Source organism: Pelophylax lessonae (genome assembly GCF_965119305.1).
Source record: "Pelophylax lessonae genome assembly, chromosome: 8".
Taxonomy (NCBI): Eukaryota; Metazoa; Chordata; class Amphibia; order Anura; family Ranidae; genus Pelophylax; species Pelophylax lessonae.
In genome coordinates this window covers 134,992,854-135,018,415 of record NC_138775.1, presented here as the reverse complement: position 1 = coordinate 135,018,415, position 25,562 = coordinate 134,992,854, and positions in this window count along the sequence as shown.

Sequence of the window (25,562 nt, the reverse complement as noted above, 5' to 3'; positions counted from 1 at the left end):
GTAGTGACAGGTACTCTTTTTTTTAAAAAATTGGGGTCTTTTAGACTCTAGATCTCTCCTCTGACCTTAACGCATCTGACCACACCAAAATTGGTGTGATAAAATACTTTCCCAATTTCCCAATGGCCCTGTTTATTTCTGGTGAAACAGAAGTCATGAAATGCTCGTAGCTTCCGGTATCTTAGGCCATAGAGATGATTGAGCCATTCTCATCTCCAATTAAATCTATGGTTAGATAATTGAACCACCGTCTGCACTCTCGGGTTAACCGGTGGGACAGGAGAGCCCGAGAAAAACCACGGAAGGCTGCGGAAGGCGGCGGTGGGGGGGGGGGGGGAGTCCCCTCCCACTGCATGTAAAAGCGGTCTAGCGGCCAATTACCTGCTAGAATTGCTTTTACATGTAAGCCGACCGCTGGCTGTAAAAAACGATACCAAGATGATGCCTAAATCTGCAGGCATCATCCTGGTATAACCACTCAAAGTCCAGCAACGTACCAGTACATTGCTGGTCCTTGTTTTGCATATAGGTTTTGCAGCCTGTGGGCTGAAAGAAAAAGAGAACCTATCAGAAATCAGCACAGGAATAATGCGTAGCATTACTCATTAACCGCCCAAACAACCGCCCAAACAACCACCCACTGAATTTAATGATGGGTATACACGACACTATCCACGTATACCAAAATTGGATTTTAACTGCAGTGCTGAAATCAGAAAATCGCCACAGCTGCTGCCAGCAAAGTTATCCATATATGCTGAGTGCAAATGCTGTACCTGCAAGAGAAACGGGTCACAAAAGAATGGAAAAACAAAGTACATTAAAAGTACAGTAGGAAGAGTAGAAGAACATATAAAATGACTGACACAACAACAGTTTTTGGATCCTTTTATTTTTCTTTCTAACTGTTGTTCCTTGATTTGGGACAGCGATCTTCCAGCTTGGGTCTCTCAAAATGTCGATGGACATCCAACATCTTTCGAGACCCTGTGTTTGTGTGCCCTACACTGTGTTGTGCTGTACCCTACACTAATACTCCACTAGTGTGTATGGTAGCGCTCAAAACATTCCCCGATGCAGAGACCAGGTTGGTCAGGACATTTGGGACAATAATAACGGGTGTCACGCCTACATCCGCGCCTGCTACAGATACGACATCGTCTTTGGGGTCGTCTTTGGGTAGGGGTACTCGGGAGGACATAAGGAAAATGTCTCTCATGCAGCTGGCTCACTGCATCTGGAAGGGGAAGTTGGGCAGGCATGCCTCCTGGGTACAGGTAGGTAAGGATGATCGCTTCCTGGAATTCCCGGAAGGATCCAGTTCATCCTGACACCCTGTATAGGACAAAGGCGTTCAGCATAGCCAATTGGTAAAGGTAAACAGACACTTTTTTGTACCAGTGTCTGGCTTTACGGGCAACTAAATACGGCGCCAAAAGCTGGTCGTTAAGGTCCACCCCTCCCATATTAAGGTTATATTCGTGGACACAGAGGGGTTTCTCCATAACGCCAGTTGCCTAGGGATTTGGATCGTCGTGTCTGCGTGAAGGGAGGACAGAACATAAACATCCCGTGTATCCTTCCACTTCACCGCAAGCAATTTGTCCGTTTTCAAGCAGGCTCTCGCCCCCCGACTAAGACGGGAATTTACAAGCCGTTGGGGGAAGCCCCGGCGATTAGGTTACACGGTGCCACATGCGCCAATTTGTAATTCAGAAAGATGACTAAATAGTGGCACGCTTGTGTAAAAGTTGTCCACGTACAAATGGTACCCCTTTCCAGATAAGGGTGACACCAAGTCCCAAACAATCTTGCCGCTGCTCCCTATGTAGTCTGGGCAGTTGGGGGGGCTCCCCTCATAGACCCAGAAACTAACTGTATAACCTGTGGCCCTGTCACACAATTTATACAGCTTGATCCCGTACTTGGCACGCTTGCTGGGGAGGTACTGTTTCATAACAAGGCGGCCAGTAAATTTAATCAGGGACTCGTCAATGCAGACAACTTGTTCAGGGGTGAACAAGGCTGCAAACCGCTGATTGAAGTGGTCTATGAGGGGCCGAATTTTGTGGAGCCGATCATATTCAGGGTCTCCCCGAGGACGACAGAGTTCATTGTCGCATATGGTGAACTGGGCTAGTGGACCAATATAGCCACACTTCACTCTGTTTGGTTATGCCCATGTGGAGGGAAAGGCCCAGAAAGATTTCAAATTCGGAAACCGTTAGGTTTCCAGCCAAATGGTCTGGCAAGGGGCGAATTTGGGTTGGCGGCGATAAATTGTCGTGCATATAAATTTGATTGATCCACAATAGATCTGTAAAGATCTTCTGTGAAGAACAGCTCAAAAAAAGTTCAGGGGCGTAAAACCAGCTGTCTCCACGTGGATTCCAGGTTGGGCAGTGAATGGGGGAAGTACTGGCGCTGTAGAATCAGTGGGTTGCCAATTGGGATATGCCAGCGCATCAGGGAGGGCACTATGGGCTCTACGGGCCTGTCTACAAATACGCGGTGGCTGTGGGCCACTACTTGTGCTAGCCACCGCACCAACTTCAACTGCACTTAGGGGACTCGCCACGTCACCAGGTGATACTGCAGTGCTGGTTGTACTAGGTCCAGGGTGTACTAGGCCGCTGGCGCTTGCCAGGTCACCAGAAGGATAACCGGCACTAGTAACCACACTCTGCTCCATACGAGCACCCTGCGATTCCTGCATCTCCAACTCCAGAATGGGGTCCAGTACATAGTTACATAGTTAGTGAGGTTGAAAAAAGACAACAGTCCATCCAGTTCAACCTATGATGTGTGTGTGTGTGTTTGCTTTTAGCCGTACATTGTATACCCCTGTATGTTGTGGTCTTTAAGGTGTCCATCTAACAGTTTTTTGAAACTATCAATGCTCCCTGCTGATACGACTGCTTGTGGAAGAGAATTCCACATCCTTACCGCTCTTACAGTGAAGAACCCCTTACGCACTTTAAGGTTAAACCGCCTTTCCTCTAGTTTTAGTGAGTGGCCACGTGTCTTATTGTATCTCCTTTCTCTGAATAGTTTGTTCCTTATGCTAGGGTCGCCAGTACAGTATTTGTACATTGATATCATATCCCCCCTCAATCGTCTCTTCTCCAGAGAGAATAAGTTCAGGGCTTGTAGTCTTTCCTCATAGCTGATGTCCTTCATCCCCCTAATTATTTTTGTTGCCCTTCTCTGGACTTTCTCCAGTTCCAGCACCGGTGCCCAGAACTGGACAGCATACTCCAGATGTGGCCGGACCAGAGTCTTGTAGAGCGGGAGAATAATCTCTTTATTTCTGGAGTGAATCCCCTTTTTTATACAACCCAGTATTCTGTTGGCTTTGCTTGCGGCGGCCTGGCATTGCATGCCACTGCCAAGCCTGTTGTCTACCAGTACCCCCAAGTCCTTTTCCATCCTAGACTCACCCAGAGGTTCCCCCCCTAGTGAGTAGCTTGCTTTCTGGTTTCTGGCCCCCAAGTGCATTACTTTACATTTTTCAACATTAAATCTCATCTGCCATGTAGTTGCCCACTCCGTTATTTTGTTCAGGTCCGCTTGCAAGGTTTCCACATCCTGCATAGAAGATATTGGCATGCCTAATTTAGTATCATCTGCAAATACTGAGATTGCACTCGATATCCCCTCCTCCAGATCATTTATGAATAAATTAAACAGGATTGGTCCCAGGACAGAACCCTGGGGGACCCCACTTTCCACACCCGCCCAATCCGAGTACTCCCCATTAATCACCACCCTCTGTACTCTCCCCTGGAGCCAGTTCTATATCCAGGTACTCACCTTATGGTCCATACCTATCTTCCTTAGTTTGTACAGTAAGCGTTTGTGGGGAACGGTGTCAAAGGCCTTTGCAAAGTCCAGATACACCACATCCACAGGCTTACCTTTTATCTAGGTGGCAGCTCACTTCATCATAGAAGGTTAATAGATTGGTTTGGCACGAACGATTTTTTATGAATCCGTGCTGATTAATACTTATAATACCGTTTTCATTACTAAAGTCTTGTATGTGGTCCCTTAACATCCCCTCCAATATTTTGCAGACTACAGATGTTAGGCTGATCGGCCTATAGTTACCCGGGATATATCTCGGCCCCTTTTTAAATATTGGTACCACGTTGGCTTTTTTCCAATCAGCTGGCACCATACCCGTCTGTAAACTATCCTTAAAGATCAAGAATAATGGTCTGGCAATCACCAGGCTGAGCTCTTTAAGAACCCTCGGGTGCAAGCCATCCGGTCCCGGGGATTTATTTATGTTAAGTTTCTCAAGTTTAGCTCTAAGTCTATCCTCTGTTAGCCATGGCGGCACTTCCTGAGGTGTATTATTTAGTTCGGCCTTACAAGCAAGGTTCGTGTAGCCCCCGATTCCTTTGTGAAGACTGAAGAAAAGAAATTATTTAACACTTCCGCCTTTTCTCTGTCCTCAGTGGCCATTTTTCCTTTATCATCTGTTATGGGGCCAATGTGTTCTGGCCTCGCTTTCTTACTGTTTATATACTTAAAGAACTTCTTGGGGTTCTTTTTACTCTACTCCGCTATATGTCTCTTGTGTTCTATTTTAGCCGCCCTGATTTCATCTTTACATTTCTTATTACACTCTTTATAATGCTTAAATGCTGCCACTGACCCCTCAGTCTTGTATTTTTTGAAGGCCTTTTCTTTAGCTCTAATATACATTTTTATGTTGGAATTTAGCCATCCTGGGTTTAGTTTTGCTCTTTTAAATTTATTTCCCTGTGGAATGCACTGGCCCACCCCCTTGTTAAGCACTCCCATTTTTCCTCCGTGTTCTTTGTTCCCAGGGTTCTATCCCATTTTATATTTTCTAGCAGTGAGAGCAGTTTAGGGAAATTGGCTCTTTTGAAATTCAGCGTCTTAATATTACCCTTATGTTTCCTATTACTGTAATTAATACTGAAACCAATCGACCTATGGTCACTGCTCCCTAAGTTTTCACGTATTTCTATAGCCGTGAGCAGGTCTGTATTGTTGGTAATCAGTAGGTCAAGTACCGCATTGTTTCTTGTCGGTGCATTCACCATTTGACCCATGAAATTGTCCTGCAAAATATTTAGGAACTGCCTAGCCTTGGCTGAGTGCATGGTTCCTTCTGCCCAGTCCATATCCGGATAATTAAAGTCCCCCATTATAATGACATTTCCCATCCTTGCTGCCAATCCTATCTGTAACATGAGGTCCGCCTCACCCTCCTCCCTCTGGTTGGGGGGCCTATAGCATACGCCCAATATTACCATCCCCACCGTGCCTTCCCTTTGAAGCTCTACCCATAGGGATTCTGCCTCGTCCTTAGCTCCATTATTAATATCATCCCTCATATTTACCTGTATACTGTTCTTAATATACAGACATACCCCTCCCCCTTTTTGACCCTCTCTATCCCTGCGATAAAGGGAATACCCCTGAATGGTCGCCATCCAATCATGAGAGCTGTCAAACCAAGTCTCAGTTATACCCACAAAATCTAGGTCCTCCTCAAACATCAGTTGCTCCAGCTCTCCCATCTTGTTGGCCAGGCTTCTGGCATTGGTATACAAACCTCTTAATTTTGATCGGTTATATTTATCCTCATTTGATGTTTTTAGGCTGTTCTCTTGATTTTTCCCCGTACCCACCCTGGGTTTAGGAGCTCCGAACACCCTACCGCTAGTGCCCCCATTTCTGCCCTCTGAATCTTGCTTTCCACTGGCTAATTCTACATCTGTACCCCCCCCCCCCCCCATTCCCTAGTACGCCTAGGTCTAACAGGGACCCATCTTTCGTCGGAGCTATCTGTCAGGGAGCCGCTGCCGTCATCTGGTTCATATACTGACCCTGATTCTGCCAGTGTAGCTTCCCTATCGCTATCATCTGACACGGACAGTATATTATATACCTCTTCACCACTGTACCAACGTTTGGCCATTTTGGTAACTAAATTTACCGGTACAGTGGTGCGACTCACAGGTAATAAAAGCACCTGGTTGTCAAGGACTATTTCAAGCGCTACCAAAAAAACTGCTAATGCTAGCAGGGATCAGGCCTGACTCTTAACACAGCAGTTTTGTGTGTTGTTTTTTTGTAAGTGACAATAATCTATTGATTACTACACTTGCCTGGGTGAAAGGGTTAAACGCAGGCGCTGGCAGGAATCAGTGCTGACCGTGCAAAAACCTAATTTTGGGAACCCCAAACTATGGGGGCGCTAGTATAGTTCTGATCAGATATTGATCTGTTCAAACACTATACTAGTAATGGAAGTGTATGTGTGCGTATGTGTGTGGTAATCAAGGGGTTATTTCTAACTATGCGCCAGGGGTCTGCGGGGACCCCAAATCTCCTTTGGGATATAAACTAACTCGCTAGCGCAAACTCAAGTCACAAGCACACTAATACATAATGCAGTAAAAACAGTATATTATGTGAGTATTAGTGTGCAATGTGACAGGGGGGAAGGGGTTAACTGGATGTGATCAGGGGGTTAAATCTTTATTGGGAGGGGCTGGCGGGTATCCTACAGATAAAAGAAATGGTGGCAAGCGCTAAACCTGGTCACAAGTCACACTTATACGGGTATATAGAAAATGCTATATACTGTATACAGTGTGTGTTGTGGCAGGTGGTGTAGGGGGGATCAGAGGGTTAAATCTTTATTGGGGGGGTGGCGGGGACCCTAAACCTTCTTGGGACAGAAACGTAGTCGCCTGCGCTAATTCTGATCACAATCACACTAATACAAAAATACAAAAACACTGTATATTACGTTTGTATTAGTGTTGAATGTGATAGCGGGGTAGGGGTTAACTGGAGGTGATCGGGGGGATCAGGGGGTTAAATCTTTATGGGGGGGGGTGGGGGGGTAATTTAAGTGGAAAAGGGGGGGTCGCAAGCGATACATCTGACCACAAATCACACTTATACAGGTATATAGGAAAATGCTATATGCTGTATACAGTGTGTGTTGTGTCAGGGGCTGTAGGGGTTAATTGGGGGGGGGATCGGGGGTTAAATGTGCCTATCTACCTGTGTGTGGGTGTGCTTGTGCAGTTACTCAGTTAGATGTGCTCTCCTCTCACGCTGGATCCAAAAAGGACGATGGGAGGGGGAGGGCACCTCTTCTCTAAGCCTGTGTTTACATTTCACAGGCTTAGAGTGTCATTTGATTGGGCAGGACCGATCAACAGGTCCAGGCCAAAAATGATTGCCCTGGACCTGATGACTGATAGGTTCTGAACCCAATCGAATCATCGGCGGGACCGCGGGCGCCAGAGCGGCAAAGGCTAGTGACGTACCGGGTACGTCACTTTGCCTGGCCGGGGCTAACCGCCTCAGTATATGTACTTGCGGCGGTCGGCAAGTGGTTAAACAGCAGGGGAGTCTCCCCGCTGTCACAATACAATGCCACAGCAGGGAAGATTCCTGAAGGCGATTTGGAACACAGTGAAGCCAGATTTAACCATAACAACCATGCAGCAAGCATTTTAGGTTCACGGTGAAAGTCTTTCTCATGACATGGTTTATATTGTGTGTGTTTTTAACTAAAATCTCCTATTTCATTATCTTTGAAAACATAGGCATGATGCCATTGTAAATTTTATCTTTTCCATTAATAGTTGGAAGCAATGATCAGCAAGGTGGGAAGCCATGAACACTCCAAGCAAAATTGGAAGCCATGAACACTCCAAGCAAGATGAAATCCCTTTTCTGCTCCTGCAGCATTAACGGATGGTGGGTACCAATGTAGCTCATGGCTTGAGTTAGCCACTCAATTTTGTGGACCGAAAAATGAATGTAATAAGTTTTGCAATGCTGAGTAAGGAAGAAAAGCAACTGAGTTATGAGCTTTCATCATAACTCATTGGTTTGGTTTAGCCACTCAATTTTGTGGACCCAAAAATTAACGTACTTAGTGTTTTGTTATGCTGAGTAAGGAAGGCGATCAACTGAGTTATGAGCTTTCATCATAACACGTTGGTTGGGTTTAGCCACTCAGTTTTGTGGACCCAAAGCTTTACTACATATTTTACCACTATATTCTATAGCTTGCTAAATATCCCCACACTGAGATCCCTCTTGTGAAAGTGTACAGGGAGCCCCCGCTCTCTGGAAGTAAAGGATTAGCTGTTGCAAGAATTGTTGCAAAATTTCTATTGTGAGCTGTAATTGGGTACCTGGACTGGTTGCTGGGCTGTTCTGTAGTAGAGGGTTGAGGGACTGGGGCTATCAAAGTCCTTGCTGGATTGGGGGAGGAGTGCCCACTCCTCCGAGAAGGTCAGGGCTAGATCAGATTCAGTTTTCTCTCCAACTGCTCCCAGTGCATCCTAACAATCACTCTAGATGTTTGATTGTGGCTTACAATGGAAATGTCCCTCTCCCAAAGCCCAATGTAGCTTTGTATAAAAGGCTGTTAATTCCCTGATTGCTGCTCATTAATGCCCACCTTGGAGCAGTATAGTACGCGGTTGCAAATAATTTCCCATTGATTGCAGGCTCTTTGTGGTCCCAACAACAATGTAGAATTACCCAGTGGAAAGCAAGTTTCAGAGGGCAGAAATGGGGGCATTAGCGATAGGGTGTGCGGAGCTCCTATACCCAGGGTGGGTACGGGGAAAAATCAAGAGAGCAGCCTAAAAACATCAAAAGAGGATAAATATAACCGATCAAAATTACGAGGTTTGTATACCAATGCCAGAAGCCTGGCCAACAAGATGGGAGAGCTGGAGCTGCTGATATTTGAGGAGGACTTAGATTTTGTGGGGATAACTGAGACTTGGTTTGACAGCTCTCATGACTGGATGGCGTCCATTCAGGGGTATTCCCTTTATCGCAGAGATAGAGAAAGTAAAAAAGGGGGAGGGGTATGTTTGTATATTAAGAACAGTATACAAGTAAATATGAGGGATGATATTAATAATGGAGCTATGGACGAGGCAGAATCCCTATGGGTAGAGCTTCAAAGGGAAGGCACGGCGGGGAAGGTAATATTGGGCGTATGCTATAGGCCCCCCAACCAGAGGGAGGAGGGTGAGGCGGACCTCATGTTACAGATAGGATTGGCAGCAAGGATGGGAAATGTCATTATAATGGGGGACTTTAATTATCCAGATATAGACTGGGCAGAAGGAACCGCACACTCAGCCAAGGCTCGGCAGTTCCTAAATGTTTTGCAGGACAATTTCATGGGTCAGATGGTGAATGCACCGACAAGAAGCAATGCGGTACTTGACCTACTGATTACCAACAATACAGACCTGATCACGGATATAGAAATACGGGACAACTTAGGGAACAGTGACCATAGGTCAATTGGTTTCAGTATTAATTACAGTAATAGGAAACACAAGGGTAATATAAGGACGCTGAATTTCACAAGAGCCAATTTCCCTAAACTGCGCTCGCTGCTAGAAAATATCAAATGGGATAGAACCCTGGGAACAAAGAACACGGAGGAAAAATGGGAGTGCTTCAAGAGCATACTTAACAAGGGAGTGGGCCAGTGCATTCCACAGGGAAATAAATTTAAAAGAGCAAAACTAAACCCTGGGTGGCTAAACTCCAACATTAAAATGTATATTAGAGCTAAAGAAAAGGCCTTCAAAAAATACAAGACTGAGGGGTCATTGGCAGCATTTAAGCACTACAAAGAGTGTAATAAGAAATGTAAAGATGAAATCAGGGCGGCTAAAATAGAACACGAGAGACATATAGCGGAGGAGAGCAAAAAGAACCCCAAGAAGTTCTTTAAGTATATAAACAGTAAGAAAGCCAGGCCAGAGCACATTGGCCCCATAAAAGATGATAAAGGAAAAATGGCCACTGAGGACAGAGAAAAGGCGGAAGTGTTAAATAATTTCTTTTCTTCAGTCTTCACAAAGGAATCGGGGGGCTACACGAAACCCGCTTGTAAGGCCGAACTAAATAATACACCTCAGGAAGTGCCGCCATGGCTAACAGAGGATAGACTTAGAGCTAAACTAGAGAAACTTAACATAAATAAATCCCCGGGACCGGATGGCTTGCACCCGAGGGTTCTTAATGAGCTCAGCCAGGTGATTGCCAGACCATTATTCTTGATCTTTAAGGATAGTTTACAGACGGGTATGGTGCCAGCTGATTGGAAAAAAGCCAACGTGGTACCAATATTTAAAAAGGGGCCGAGATATATCCCGGGTAACTATAGGCCGGTCAGCCTAACATCAGTAGTCTGCAAAATTTTGGAGGGGATGATAAGGGACCACATACAAGACTTTAGTAATGAAAATGGTATTATAAGTAGAAATCAGCATGGATTCATGAAAAATCGTTCGTGCCAAACCAATCTGTTAACCTTCTACGATGAAGTGAGCTGCCACCTAGATAAAGGTAAGCCTGTGGATGTGGTGTATCTGGACTTCGCAAAGGCCTTTGACACCGTTCCTCACAAACGCTTACTGTACAAACTAAGGAAGGTAGGTATGGATCATAAGGTGAGTACCTGGATAGAGACCTGGCTCCAGGGGAGAGTCCAGAGGGTGGTGATTAATGGGGAGTACTCGGATTGGGCGGGTGTGGAAAGTGGGGTCCCCCAGGGTTCTGTCCTGGGACCAATCCTGTTTAATTTATTCATAAATGATCTAGAGGAGGGGATATCTAGTACAATCTCAGTATTTGCAGATGATACTAAATTAGGCATGCCAATATCTTCTATGCAGGATGTGGAAATCTTGCAAGCAGACCTGAACAAAATAACGGGGTGGGCAACTACATGGCAGATGAGGTTTAATGTAGAAAAATGTAAAGTAATGCACTTGGGTGCCAGAAACCAGAAAGCAAGCTATTCACTAGGGGGTGAACCTCTGGGTGAGTCTAGGATGGAAAAGGACTTGGGGGTACTGGTAGACAACAGGCTTGGCAGTGGCATGCAATGCCAAGCCGCCGCAAGCAAAGCCAACAGAATACTGGGATGTATAAAAAGGGGGATTCACTCCAGAAATAAAGAGATTATTCTCCCACTCTACAAGACTCTGGTCCGGCCACATCTGGAGTATGCTGTCCAGTTCTGGGCACCGGTCCGCAGGAAGGATGTGCTGGAACTGGAGAAAGTCCAGAGGAGGGCAACAAAAATAATTAGGGGAATGGAGGACATCGGCTATGAGGAAAGACTACAAGCACTGAACCTATTCTCTCTGGAGAAGAGACGATTGAGGGGGGATATGATATCAATGTACAAATACTGTACTGGCGACCCTAGCATAAGGAACAAACTATTCAGAGAAAGGGAATACAATAAGACACGTGGCCACTCACTAAAACTTGAGGAAAGGCGGTTTAACCTTAAAGTGCGTAAGGGGTTCTTCACTGTAAGAGCGGTAAGGATGTGGAATTCTCTTCCGCAAGCAGTCGTATCAGCAGGGAGCATAGATAGTTTCAAAAAACTATTAGATGTACACCTTAAAGACCACAACATACAGGGGTACACAATGTACGGTTAAAAGCAAACACACACGCATCATGGGTTGAACTGGATGGACTTGTGTCTTTTTTCAACCTCACTAACTATGTAACTATGTAACAGAACAGCATTCGTATGCTATCCCCATAGTGCCTGGTTCCTGTGCTGGAGTGATGGGATGAAATGCAAATGATGTGTATTGAAGTCCAGTTGAGCATTGTTCGAATACAGTGCCATTAATTCCCCTTTGCTGCTCATTTATATGCCCACCCTGGAGCAGTGTAGAATGCATTGCAAATGATTTCCCCTTGCGCATATGCTCTTTGTGGTCCCAACAAGGCAGAGTTCATAGGCAATGCATATAGTTATTGGCTGCTTTACTAGAGCCGTGTTTCGTTCATATGCAATGCAAATATGTTGCGTAATCAAGCCCTCTCTAGCGTTGTTTGTATACAATGCCAGTAATTCCCCTTCGCTGCTGATTTATGCCCAGCCTGGAGCTATCTAACTCTATCTAAATCTTGTTGCGGATCATCTGAATGATCAGTATGGTTGGGCTCTGGCAAGACTTTGCTGTTTGGGTTAGTTTGGTAAATTGGTAAGCATACGATTTAGTAGTTAGAATATGCAACCTGTGTTGTTTTTTAGCTACAAGAAAATCTAGGAGGATCATGAGATATAAGTAAAGGGTGATGGAAGTCTGCTGCTGAACTGCGCTAAAGCTGGGGTGCTGCTCTGCATTGGTGAAGGTTTTCAGAGCTCCTTCCTCTCTCCTCTATTTGCGGTTGTTTGACCATGCATGGGGAGCTTGGGTGGTCACATGGTGGGGGTGGGTCAATTCTTGCTGGAGCCCACTTAAAATGGGATTGTATTTGTTTCCCTTTGTTTTTGTTTAAGGTTAAAGCAAATAGAGCTTTCCTGATAAAAAAAAAGTGAAGTAAAGAAAAAAGCCACTTAAAGTAGAACTACAAGCAAAACCTTATTTTTGTATAGAGTAAAGGGGGGGGGGGGGGTTATAACCTCAGATATTTTTTGCCATCTGTCCCATTGCCGAGATTTTCCTTTATTTCCTGTCCCATAGCTGAACAGGAACTGAAAAGAAATCCCTGCAGATTAAGAGTTTTCCATGGGGACCGCCAGGTCACCAGAACAAGTGTCCCCATTGTAATATTTCCTCTCTATTTCTTTCATAGGGACAACCAAAACTTTGGTATTTTTTTAATTCCAATGATCCCACCGGTCTTCTGCTCATCAGAAGTGCCTGTCTCCAGCCCGTCAGAAGTGCGCGGGTGCCTGTCTCCAGCCCGTCAGAAGTGCGCGGGTGCCTGTCTCCAGCCCATCAGAAGTGCGCGGGTGCCTGTCTCCAGCCCGTCAGAAGTACGCGGGTGCCTGTCTCCAGCCCGTCAGAAGTGCGCGGGTGCCTGTCTCCAAGCCCTTCCAGAGGGCCCCGGTTGCGTGTCTCCAAGCCCTTCCAGAGGGCCCCGGTTGCGTGTCTCCAAGCCCTTCCAGAGGGCCCCGCTTGCATGTCTCCAAGCCCTTCCAGAGGGCCCCGGTTGCGTGTCTCCAAGCCCTTCCAGAGGGCCCCAGTTGCGTGTCTCCAAGCCCTTCCAGAGGGCCCCGGTTGCGTGTCTCCATGCCCTTCCAGAGGGCCCCGGTTGCGTGTCTCCAAGCCCTTCCAGAGGGCCCCGGTTGCGTGTCTCCAAGCCCTTCCAGAGGGCCCCGGTTGCGTGTCTCCAAGCCCTTCCAGAGGGCCCCGGTTGCGTGTCTCCAAGCCCTTCCAGAGGGCTCCGGTTGCGTGTCTCCAAGCCCTTCCAGAGGGCCCCGGTTGCGTGTCTCCAAGCCCTTCCAGAGGGCCCCGGTTGCGTGTCTCCAAGCCCTTCCAGAGGGCCCCGGTTGCGTGTCTCCAAGCCCCTCCAGAGGGCCCCGGTTGCGTGTCTCCAAGCCCCTCCAGAGGGCCCCGGTTGCGTGTCTCCAAGCCCCTCCAGAGGGCCCCGGTTGCGTGTCTCCAAGCCCCTCCAGAGGGCCCCGGTTGCGTGTCTCCAAGCCCCTCCAGAGGGCCCCGGTTGCGTGTCTCCAAGCCCCTCCAGAGGGCCCCGGTTGCGTGTCTCCAAGCCCCACCAGAGGGCCCCGGTTGCGTGTCTCCAAGCCCCTCCAGAGGGCCCCGGTTGCGTGTCTCCAAGCCCCTCCAGAGGGCCCCGGTTGCGTGTCTCCAAGCCCCTCCAGAGGGCCCCGGTTGCGTGTCTCCAAGCCCCTCCAGAGGGCCCCGGTTGCGTGTCTCCAAGCCCCTCCAGAGGGCCCCGGTTGCGTGTCTCCAAGCCCCTCCAGAGGGCCCCGGTTGCGTGTCTCCAAGCCCCTCCAGAGGGCCCCGGTTGCGTGTCTCCAAGCCCCTCCAGAGGGCCCCGGTTGCGTGTCTCCAAGCCCCTCCAGAGGGCCCCGGTTGCGTGTCTCCAAGCCCCTCCAGAGGGCCCCGGTTGCGTGTCTCCAAGCCCCTCCAGAGGGCCCCGGTTGCGTGTCTCCAAGCCCCTCCAGAGGGCCCCGGTTGCGTGTCTCCAAGCCCCTCCAGAGGGCCCCGGTTGCGTGTCTCCAAGCCCTTCCAGAGGGCCTTCTGACCATCACTGCACCCTCCCTCCTGTCGGATGATGGGGGTGTTGCAGTGCCTTTTTTTCACCTCCAGCCCAGGGGAGCAGTGGCCAGCAGGGTTGTCTGTGCCTGTGTGCCCGATGCTGTTTGGAGTTATATGAGCTTGTGTCATGCAGCCCAGGACTTGCAAGGTGGTTCTTGCAGTGAAGGGAAGCCGCTGCAGTGGTGGAGGCTTGCCACATGTGATCTGCGGGTCCTGGCCACTCCGCATTCTCAGAATTCTGCTGCTCTGTGCAACATGAAGAAAGCAGAAACTGTTGGCTGCTACAGCAGAAGCAGGTGCCTCATCTCATGCACTAGCCAGGCCCAGGTAAGGGGGGCACAGTGGTGCCTTTTGGTTATCCTTACTATTGGGATTACTTGTGTGTGGTTTATTGTGCCTTCCTCTCTAGGTGTCAGGGTAAAGGAAGCCTGCTGCTGAAGTGCGCTACAGCTTGGGGGCAGCTTTGCATTGGTGAAAGTTCTCTGAGCTCCTTCCTCTCTCATCTATTTGCGGTTGATTTACCTTGCATGGGGAGCTTGGGTGGTCCCATGGCGGGTGTGGGTCAATTGTTGCTTGAGCCCACTTAAAATGGGATTGTATTTGTTTCCCTTTGTTATTGTTTAAGGTTAAAGCAAATGGAGCTCTCCTGATAAAAGGAAATTAAGAAAAAAGCCACTTATAGTAGAACTACAAGCAAAACCTTCTTTTTGTATAGAGTAAGCCCATCAGGGGTGCCCGTGTCAGCCCTTCCAGGGTGCCGGTCTCCATGCCCTTCCAGAGTGCCCGGGTGCCGGTCTCCATGCCCTTCCAGAGTGCCCGGGTGCCGGTCTCCATGCCCTTCCAGAGTGCCCGGGTGCCGGTCTCCATGCCCTTCCAGAGTGCCCGGGTGCCGGTCTCCATGCCCTTCCAGAGTGCCCGGGTGCCGGTCTCCATGCCCTTCCAGAGTGCCCGGGTGCCGGTCTCCATGCCCTTCCAGAGTGCCCGGGTGCCGGTCTCCATGCCCTTCCAGAGTGCCCGGGTGCCGGTCTCCATGCCCTTCCAGAGGGCCCCGGGTGCCGTGTCTCCAAGCCCTTCCAGAGGGCCCCGGTTGCGTGTCTCCAAGCCCTTCCAGAGGGCCCCGGTTGCGTGTCTCCAAGCCCTTCCAGAGGGCCCCGGTTGCGTGTCTCCAAGCCCTTCCAGAGGGCCCCGGTTGCGTGTCTCCAAACCCAAGAAACAGGGGTTCCTCTAAATGGGACTTTGAAGGCACATAAAAATGGTAAAATTGTATATAATAGAAAAGGTAATAAATTTTATTGAATTCAAAAAACAATGGGTTAAAAAGACATGTACAAGCATGAAATAGACAGGGGGACAAAACTCATAACGCTAGAACTATGAAACCCAACATGTTTCGAAGCCAAAATGCTTGCTTCTTTTTCAGGGGCGGTTCAAAGCGGTACTAGAGTTAGGTCATAACTGGGCTTTCATTGCATGCACAAAGGTTAAAAACATCTGATTGGTGTGGATTTATCTGGCAATGTATGCAGCAGTATAGTTTGTGGATTGATCGAATATTTGGAACCCCGGAGGATCAGGTCAGGTAGGTGCCCCACAAATAGCTGGGCATCTGAAGTCCTCAAAGGGAGGAGCCAGGAGCAATCCCTTATGGTGTAAACAATCCAATGGAGGTACTGCCGATCTTGAGGATAAAGTTGGAAGGAAATTGGGTGTCCTCTCCACACAGAAACCAGCAGACAAGTGCCCCAGAGGGCCCCTGTTGCGTGTCTCCAAGCCCTTCCAGAGGGCCCCGGTTGCCTGTCTCCATGCCCTTCCAGAGTGCCCGGGTGCCGGTCTCCATGCCCTTCCAGAGTGCCCGGGTGCCGGTCTCCATGCCCTTCCAGAGGGCCCGGTTGCGTGTCTCCAAGCCCTTCCAGAGGGCCCCGGTTGCGTGTCTCCAAGCCCTTCCAAAGGGCCCCGGTTGCGTGTCTCCAAGCCCTTCCAGAGGGTCCCGGTTGCGTGTCTCCAGGCCCTTCCAGAGGGCCCCTGTTGCGTGTCTCCAAGCCAAAGAAACAGGGGTTCCCCTAAATGGGACTTTGAAGGCACATAAAAATGGTAAAATTGTATATAATAAAAAAAAGGTAATAAATTTTATTGAATACAAAAAACAATGGGTTAAAAAGACATGTACAAGCATGAAATAGACAGGGGGACAAAACTCATAACGCTAGAACTATGAAACCCGACATGTTTCGCAGCCAAAATGCTTGCTTCTTCTTCAGGGGTGGTTCAAAGCGGTACTAGAGTTAGGTCATAACTGGGCTTTCATTGCATGCACAAAGGTTAAAAACATCTGATTGGTGTGGATTTATCTGGCAATGTATGCAGCAGTATAGTTTGTGGATTGATCGAATATTTGGAACCCCGGAGGATCAGGTCAGGTAGGTGCCCCACAAATAGCTGGGCATCTGAAGTCCTCAAAGGGAGGAGCCAGGAGCAATCCCTTATGGTGTAAACAATCCAATGGAGGTACTGCTGATCTTGAGGATTAAGTTGGAAGGAAATTGGGCGTCCTCTCCACACAGCAACCGGCAGACAAGTGCCCCAGAGGGCCCCGGTTGCGTGTCTCCAAGCCCTTCCAGAGGGCCCCGGTTGCGTGTCTCCAAGCCCTTCCAGAGGGCCCCGATTGCCTGTCTCCAAGCCCTTCCAGAGGGCCCCGGTTGCCTGTCTCCAAGCCCTTCCAGAGGGCCCCGGTTGCCTGTCTCCAAGCCCTTCCAGAGGGCCCCGGTTGCCTGTCTCCAAGCCCTTCCAGAGGGCCTTCTGACCATCACTGCACCCTCCCTCCTGTCGGATGATGGGGGTGTTGCAGTGCCTTTTTTTCCTCCTCCAGCCCAGGGGAGCAGTGGCCAGCAGGGTTGTCTGTGCCTGTGTGCCCGATGCTGTTTGGAGTTATATGAGCTTGTGTCATGCAGCCCAGGACTTGCAAGGTGGTTATTGCAGTGAAGGGAAGCCGCTGCAGTGGTGGAGGCTTGCCACATGTGATCTGCGGGTCCTGGCCACTCCGCATTCTCAGAATTCTGCTGCTCTGTGCAACATGGAGAAAGCAGAAACTGTTAGCTGCTACAGCAGAAGCAGGTGCCTCATCTCATGCACTAGCCAGGCCCAGGTAAGGGGGGTACAGTGGTGCCTTTTGGTTATCCTTACTATTGGGATTACTTGTGTGTGGTTTATTGTGTCTTCCTCTCTAGGTGTCAGGGTAAAGGAAGCCTGCTGCTGAAGTGCGCTACAGCGTGGGGGCAGCTTTGAATTGGTGAAAGTTCTCGGAGCTCCTTCCTCTCTTGTCTATTTGCGGTTGATTGACCTTGCATGGGGAGCTTGGGTGGTCACATGGCGGGTGTGGGTCAATTGTTGCTGGAGCCCACTTAAAATGGGATTGTATTTGTTTCCCTTTGTTATTGTTTAAGTTTAAAGCAAATGGAGCTCTCCTGATAAAAGGAAAATGCCCTTCCAGAGTGCCCGGGTGCCCGTCTCCATGCCCTTCCAAGGTGCCCGTCTCCATGCCCTTCCAGAGTGCCCGGGTGCCCGTCTCCATGCCCTTCCAGGGTGCCCGTCTCCATGCCCTTCCAGAGTGCCCGGGTGCCAGTCTCCATGCCCTTCCAGAGTGCCCGGGTGCCAGTCTCCATGCCCTTCCAGAGTGCCCGGGTGCCGGTCTCCATGCCCTTCCAGAGGGCCCCGGTTGCGTGTCTCCAAGCCCTTCCAGAGGGCCCCGGTTGCTTGTCTCCAAGCCCTTCCAGAGGGTCCCAGTTGCGTGTCTCCAAGCCCTTCCAGAGGGCCCCGGTTGCGTGTCTCCAAGCCCCTCCAGAGGGCCCCGGTTGCGTGTCTCCAAGCCCCTCCAGAGGGCCCCGGTTGCGTGTCTCCAAGCCCCTCCAGGGGGACCCCGGTTGCGTGTCTCCAAGCCCCTCCAGAGGGCCCCGGTTGCGTGTCTCCAAGCCCCTCCAGAGGGCTCCGGTTGCGTGTCTCCAAGCCCCTCCAGGGGGACCCCGGTTGCGTGTCTCCAAGCCCCTCCAGAGGGCCCCGGTTGCGTGTCTCCAAGCCCCTCCAGGGGGACCCCGGTTGCGTGTCTCCAAGCCCCTCCAGGGGGACCCCGGTTGCGTGTCTCCAAGCCCCTCCAGAGGGCCCCGGTTGCGTGTCTCCAAGCCCCTCCAGAGGGCCCCAGTTGCGTGTCTCCAAGCCCTTCCAGAGGGCCCCGGTTGCGTGTCTCCAAGCCCCTCCAGAGGGCCCCGGTTGCGTGTCTCCAAGCCCCTCCAGAGGGCCCCGGTTGCGTGTCTCCAAGCCCCTCCAGAGGGCCCCGGTTGCGTGTCTCCAAGCCCCTTCAGAGGGCCCCGGTTGCGTGTCTCCAAGCCCCTCCAGAGGGCCCCGGTTGCGTGTCTCCAAGCCCCTCCAGAGGGCTCCGGTTGCGTGTCTCCAAGCCCCTCCAGGGGGACCCCGGTTGCGTGTCTCCAAGCCCCTCCAGAGGGCCCCGGTTGCGTGTCTCCAAGCCCCTCCAGGAGGACCCCGGTTGCGTGTCTCCAAGCCCCTCCAGGGGGACCCCGGTTGCGTGTCTCCAAGCCCCTCCAGAGGGCCCCGGTTGCGTGTCTCCAAGCCCCTCCAGAGGGCCCCGGTTGCGTGTCTCCAAGCCCCTCCAGAGGGCCCCGGTTGCGTGTCTCCAAGCCCCTCCAGAGGGCCCCGGTTGCGTGTCTCCAAGCCCCTCCAGAGGGCCCCGGTTGCGTGTCTCCAAGCCCCTCCAGGGGGACCCCGGTTGCGTGTCTCCAAGCCCCTCCAGAGGGCCCCGGTTGCGTGTCTCCAAGCCCCTCCAGGGGGACCCCGGTTGCGTGTCTCCAAGCCCCTCCAGGGGGACCCCGGTTGCGTGTCTCCAAGCCCCTCCAGAGGTCCCCGGTTGCGTGTCTCCAAGCCCCTCCAGAGGTCCCCGGTTGCGTGTCTCCAAGCCCCTCCAGGGGGACCCCGGTTGCGTGTCTCCAAGCCCCTCCAGAGGGCCCCGGTTGCGTGTCTCCAAGCCCTTCCAGAGGGCCCGGTTGCGTGTCTCCAAGCCCTTCCAGAGGGCCTTCTGACCATCACTGCACCCTCCCTCCTGTCAGATGATGGGGGTGTTGCAGTGCCTTTTTTTCCTACTCCAGCCCAGGGGAGCAGTGGCCAGCAGGGTTGTCTGTGCCTGTGTGCCCGATGCTGTTTGGAGTTATGAGCTTGTGTCATGCAGCCCAGGACTTGCAAGGTGGTTCTTGCAGTGAAGTGAAGCCGCTGCAGTGGTGGAGGCTTGCCACATGTGATCTGCGGGTCCTGGCCACTCCGCATTCTCAGAATTCTGCTGCTCTGTGCAACATGAAGAAAGCAGAAACTGTTGGCTGCTACAGCAGAAGCAGGTGCCTCATCTCATGCACTAGCCAGGCCCAGGTACGGGGGGCACAGTGGTGCCTTTTGGTTATTCTTACTATTGGGATTACTTGTGTGTGGTTTATTGTGCCTTCCTCTCTAGGTGTCAGGGTAAAGGAAGCCTGCTGCTGAAGTGCGCTACAGCTTGGGGGCAGCTTTGCATTGGTGAAAGTTCTCGGAGCTCCTTCCTCTCTCATCTATTTGCGGTTGATTTACCTTGCATGGGGAGCTTGGGTGGTCACATGGTGGGTGTGGGTCAATTGTTACTGGAGCCCACTTAAAATGGGATTGTATTTGTTTCCCTTTGTTATTGTTTAAGGTTAAAGCAAATGGAGCTCTCCTGATAAAAGAAAATTAAGAAAAAAGCCACTTATAGTAGAACTACAAGCAAAACCTTCTTTTTGTATAGAGTAAGCCCATCAGTGGTGCCCGTGTCCAGCCTACCAGGGGTGCCCGTGTCAGCCCTTCCAGAGTGCCCGGGTGCCGGTCTCAATGCCCTTCCAGGGTGCCGGTCTCCATGCCCTTCCAGGGTGCCGGTCTCCATGCCCTTCCAGAGTGCCCGGTTGCGTGTCTCCATGCCCTTCCAGAGTGCCCGGGTGCCGGTCTCCATGCCCTTCCAGAGTGCCCGGGTTCCGGTCTCCATGCCCTTCCAGAGTGCCCGGGTGCCGGTCTCCATGCCCTTCCAGAGTGCCCGGGTGCCGGTCTCCATGCCCTTCCAGAGTGCCCGGGTGCCGGTCTCCATGCCCTTCCAGAGGGCCCCGGTTGCCGGTCTCCATGCCCTTCCAGATTGCCCCGGTTGCGTGTTTCCAAGCCCTTCCAGAGGGCCCCGGTTGCGTGTCTCCAAGCCCTTCCAGAGGGCCCCGGTTGCGTGTCTCCAAGCCAAAGAAACGGGGGTTCCCCTAAATGGCACTTTGAAGGCACATAAAAATGGTAAAATTGTATATAATAGAAAAGGTAATAAATTTTATTGAATACAAAAAACAATGGGTTAAAAAGACATGTACAAGCATGAAATAGACAGGGGGGCAAAACTCATAACGCTAGAACTATGAAACCCGACATGTTTCGAAGCCAAAATGCTTGCTTCTTCTTCAGGGGTGGTTCAAAGCGGTACTAGAGTTAGGTCATAACTGGGCTTTCATTGCATGCACAAAGGTTAAAAACATATGATTGGTGTGGATTTATCTGGCACTATATGCAGCAGTATAGTTTGTGGATTGATCGAATATTTGGAACCCCGGAGGATCAGGTCAGGTAGGTGCCCCACAAATAGCTGGGCATCTGAAGTCCTCAAAGGGAGGAGCCAGGAGCAATCCCTTATGGTGTAAACAATCCAATGGAGGTACTGCCGATCTTGAGGATAAAGTTGGAAGGAAATTGGGTGTCCTCTCCACACAGCAACCGGCAGACAAGTGCCCCAGAGGGCCCCGGTTGCGTGTCTCCAAGCCCTTCCAGAGGGCCCCGTTTGCCTGTCTCCAAGCCCTTCCAGAGGGCCCCGGTTGCCTGTCTCCAAGCCCTTCCAGAGGGCCTTCTGACCATCACTGCACCCTCCCTCCTGTCGGATGATGGGGGTGTTGCAGTGCCTTTTTTTCCTCCTCCAGCCCAGGGGAGCAGTGGCCAGCAGGGTTGTCTGTGCCTGTGTGCCCGATGCTGTTTGGAGTTATATGAGCTTGTGTCATGCAGCCCAGGACTTGCAAGGTGGTTATTGCAGTGAAGGGAAGCCGCTGCAGTGGTGGAGGCTTGCCACATGTGATCTGCGGGTCCTGGCCACTCCGCATTCTCAGAATTCTGCTGCTCTGTGCAACATTGAGAAAGCAGAAACTGTTAGCTGCTACAGCAGAAGCAGGTGCCTCATCTCATGCACTAGCCAGGCCCAGGTAAGGGGGGTACAGTGGTGCCTTTTGGTTATCCTTACTATTGGGATTACTTGTGTGTGGTTTATTGTGCCTTCCTCTCTAGGTGTCAGGGTAAAGGAAGCCTGCTGCTGAAGTGCGCTACAGCGTGGGGGCAGCTTTGAATTGGTGAAAGTTCTCGGAGCTCCTTCCTCTCTTGTCTATTTGCGGTTGATTGACCTTGCATGGGGAGCTTGGGTGGTCACATGGAGGGTGTGGGTCAATTGTTGCTGGAGCCCACTTAAAATGGGATTGTATTTGTTTCCCTTTGTTATTGTTTAAGGTTAAAGCAAATGGAGCTCTCCTGATAAAAGGAAAATGCCCTTCCAGAGTGCCCGGGTGCCCGTCTCCATGCCCTTCCAGAGTGCCCGGGTGCCCGTCTCCATGCCCTTCCAGGGTGCCCATCTCCATGCCCTTCCAGAGTGCCCGGGTGCCGGTCTCCATGCCCTTCCAGAGTGCCCGGGTGCCGGTCTCCATGCCCTTCCAGAGTGCCCGGGTGCCGGTCTCCATGCCCTTCCAGAGTGCCCGGGTGCCGGTCTCCATGCCCTTCCAGAGTGCCCGGGTGCCGGTCTCCATGCCCTTCCAGAGTGCCCGGTTGCGTGTCTCCAAGCCCTTCCAGAGGGCCCGGTTGCGTGTCTCCAAGCCCTTCCAGAGGGCCCCGGTTGCGTGTCTCCAAGCCCTTCCAGAGGGCCCCGGTTGCGTGTCTCCAAGCCCTTCCAGAGGGCCCCGGTTGCGTGTCTCCAAGCCCAAGAAACAGTGGTTCCCCTAAATGGGACTTTGAAGGCACATAAAAATGGTAAAATTGTATATAATAGAAAAGGTAATAAATTTTATTGAATACAAAAAACAATGGGTTAAAAAGACATGTACAAGCATGAAATAGACAGGGGGACAAAACTCATAACGCTAGAACTATGAAACCCGACATGTTTCGAAGCCAAAATGCTTGCTTCTTTTTCAGGGGTGGTTCAAAGCGGTACTAGAGTTAGGTCATAACTGGGCTTTCATTGCATGCACAAAGGTTAAAAACATCTGATTGGTGTGGATTTATCTGGCAATGTATGCAGCAGTATAGTTTGTGGATTGATCGAATATTTGGAACCCCGGAGGATCAGGTCAGGTAGGTGCCCCACAAATAGCTGGGCATCTGAAGTCCTCAAAGGGAGGAGCCAGGAGCAATCCCTTATGGTGTAAACAATCCAATGGAGGTACTGCCGATCTTGAGGATAAAGTTGGAAGGAAATTGGGTGTCCTCTCCACACAGAAACCAGCAGACAAGTGCCCCAGAGGGCCCCTGTTGCGTGTCTCCAAGCCCTTCCAGAGGGCCCCGGTTGCCTGTCTCCATGCCCTTCCAGAGTGCCCGGGTGCCGGTCTCCATGCCCTTCCAGAGTGCCCGGGTGCCGGTCTCCATGCCCTTCCAGAGTGCCCGGGTGCCGGTCTCCATGCCCTTCCAGAGTGCCCGGGTGCCGGTCTCCATGCCCTTCCAGAGGGCCCGGTTGCGTGTCTCCAAGCCCTTCCAGAGGGCCCCGGTTGCGTGTCTCCAAGCCCTTCCAAAGGGCCCCGGTTGCGTGTCTCCAAGCCCTTCCAGAGGGTCCCGGTTGCGTGTCTCCAGGCCCTTCCAGAGGGCCCCGGTTGCGTGTCTCCAAGCCAAAGAAACAGGGGTTCCCCTAAATGGGACTTTGAAGGCACATAAAAATGGTAAAATTGTATATAATAAAAAAAAGGTAATAAATTTTATTGAATACAAAAAACAATGGGTTAAAAAGACATGTACAAGCATGAAATAGACAGGGGGACAAAACTCATAACGCTAGAACTATGAAACCCGACATGTTTCGAAGCCAAAATGCTTGCTTCTTCTTCAGGGGTGGTTCAAAGCGGTACTAGAGTTAGGTCATAACTGGGCTTTCATTTCATGCACAAAGGTTAAAAACATCTGATTGGTGTGGATTTATCTGGCAATGTATGCAGCAGTATAGTTTGTGGATTGATCGAATATTTGGAACCCCGGAGGATCAGGTCAGGTAGGTGCCCCACAAATAGCTGGGCATCTGAAGTCCTCAAAGGGAGGAGCCAGGAGCAATCCCTTATGGTGTAAACAATCCAATGGAGGTACTGCTGATCTTGAGGATTAAGTTGGAAGGAAATTGGGCGTCCTCTCCACACAGCAACCGGCAGACAAGTGCCCCAGAGGGCCCCGGTTGCGTGTCTCCAAGCCCTTCCAGAGGGCCCCGGTTGCGTGTCTCCAAGCCCTTCCAGAGGGCCCCGATTGCCTGTCTCCAAGCCCTTCCAGAGGGCCCCGGTTGCCTGTCTCCAAGCCCTTCCAGAGGGCCCCGGTTGCCTGTCTCCAAGCCCTTCCAGAGGGCCCCGGTTGCCTGTCTCCAAGCCCTTCCAGAGGGCCTTCTGACCATCACTGCACCCTCCCTCCTGTCGGATGATGGGGGTGTTGCAGTGCCTTTTTTTCCTCCTTCAGCCCAGGGGAGCAGTGGCCAGCAGGGTTGTCTGTGCCTATGTGCCCGATGCTGTTTGGAGTTATATGAGCTTGTGTCATGCAGCCCAGGACTTGCAAGGTGGTTATTGCAGTGAAGGGAAGCCGCTGCAGTGGTGGAGGCTTGCCACATGTGATCTGCGGGTCCTGGCCACTCCGCATTCTCAGAATTCTGCTGCTCTGTGCAACATGGAGAAAGCAGAAACTGTTAGCTGCTACAGCAGAAGCAGGTGCCTCATCTCATGCACTAGCCAGGCCCAGGTAAGGGGGGTACAGTGGTGCCTTTTGGTTATCCTTACTATTGGGATTACTTGTGTGTGGTTTATTGTGCCTTCCTCTCTAGGTGTCAGGGTAAAGGAAGCCTGCTGCTGAAGTGCGCTACAGCGTGGGGGCAGCTTTGAATTGGTGAAAGTTCTCGGAGCTCCTTCCTCTCGTCTATTTGCGGTTGATTGACCTTGCATGGGGAGCTTGGGTGGTCACATGGCGGGTGTGGGTCAATTGTTGCTGGAGCCCACTTAAAATGGGATTGTATTTGTTTCCCTTTGTTATTGTTTAAGTTTAAAGCAAATGGAGCTCTCCTGATAAAAGGAAAATGCCCTTCCAGAGTGCCCGGGTGCCCGTCTCCATGCCCTTCCAAGGTGCCCGTCTCCATGCCCTTCCAGAGTGCCCGGGTGCCCGTCTCCATGCCCTTCCAGGGTGCCCGTCTCCATGCCCTTCCAGAGTGCCCAGGTGCCCGTCTCCATGCCCTTCCAGAGTGCCCGGGTGCCAGTCTCCATGCCCTTCCAGAGTGCCCGGGTGCCAGTCTCCATGCCCTTCCAGAGTGCCCGGGTGCCAGTCTCCATGCCCTTACAGAGTGCCCGGGTGCCGGTCTCCATGCCCTTCCAGAGGGCCCCGGTTGCGTGTCTCCAAGCCCTTCCAGAGGGCCCCGGTTGCTTGTCTCCAAGCCCTTCCAGAGGGTCCCGGTTGCGTGTCTCCAAGCCCTTCCAGAGGGCCCCGGTTGCGTGTCTCCAAGCCCCTCCAGAGGGCCCCGTTTGCTTGTCTCCAAGCCCCTCCAGAGGGCTCCGGTTGCGTGTCTCCAAGCCCCTCCAGGGGGACCCCGGTTGCGTGTCTCCAAGCCCCTCCAGAGGGCCCCGGTTGCGTGTCTCCAAGCCCCTCCAGGGGGACCCCGGTTGCGTGTCTCCAAGCCCCTCCAGGGGGACCCCGGTTGCGTGTCTCCAAGCCCCTCCAGAGGGCCCCGGTTGCGTGTCTCCAAGCCCCTCCAGAGGGCCCCGGTTGCGTGTCTCCAAGCCCTTCCAGAGGGCCCCGGTTGCGTGTCTCCAAGCCCCTCCAGAGGGCCCCGGTTGCGTGTCTCCAAGCCCCTCCAGAGGGCCCCGGTTGCGTGTCTCCAAGCCCCTCCAGAGGGCCCCGGTTGCGTGTCTCCAAGCCCCTCCAGAGGGCCCCGGTTGCGTGTCTCCAAGCCCCTCCAGAGGGCCCCGGTTGCGTGTCTCCAAGCCCCTCCAGAGGGCCCCGGTTGCGTGTCTCCAAGCCCCTTCAGAGGGCCCCGGTTGCGTGTCTCCAAGCCCCTCCAGAGGGCCCCGGTTGCGTGTCTCCAAGCCCCTCCAGGGGGACCCCGGTTGCTTGTCTCCAAGCCCCTCCAGAGGGCCCCGGTTGCGTGTCTCCAAGCCCCTCCAGAGGGCCCCGGTTGCGTGTCTC